The sequence below is a fragment of the Colobus angolensis genome, unplaced genomic scaffold, assembly GCF_000951035.1.
Source record: "Colobus angolensis palliatus isolate OR3802 unplaced genomic scaffold, Cang.pa_1.0 Scaffold433, whole genome shotgun sequence".
Classification (NCBI taxonomy): domain Eukaryota; kingdom Metazoa; phylum Chordata; class Mammalia; order Primates; family Cercopithecidae; genus Colobus; species Colobus angolensis.
The window spans coordinates 434,316-434,679 of record NW_012117744.1 but is presented as its reverse complement, the minus strand read 5'-3'; the positions used below and the strand labels follow the sequence as shown (position 1 = coordinate 434,679).

The window sequence follows — 364 nt, the reverse complement described above, 5'->3', positions numbered from 1 at the left end:
GTGAAGAGAAAAATGGAACTGAAGGATGACCTGTGTTCAATAGAAAAATGACACTTCACATATATCAGAGCATCTGGAAGACAAATTACTTATTGGTACAAAGAAAACAAAAATGACAGAGGGAATGTAATTACACTATTAAATGTGGGTCAGCAGCTGGGCACAGTGGCTCATGCCTGCAATCCCAACACTTTGGGAGGATGAGGCAGGTGGGATCACCTGAAGTCGGAAGGTTGAGACCAGCCTGAGCAACATGGTGAAACCCCATCTCCACTAAAAATACAAAATCAGACGGGTGTGGGGGCGCATGGCTGTAATCCCAGATACCTGGGAGGCTGAGGCAGGAGAATCGATTGAACCTGGA

The 364-nt window shown here is 45.9% G+C and overlaps 1 protein-coding gene across 2 annotated transcripts in view; it reads right to left on the bottom strand.

Annotated features, from left to right (window-relative positions):
* Positions 1 to 364, bottom strand: part of FNTA (farnesyltransferase, CAAX box, alpha) — a 34,971-nt gene that overhangs the window by 26,144 nt on the left and 8,463 nt on the right. The gene's annotated exons all lie outside the window — the stretch shown is intronic.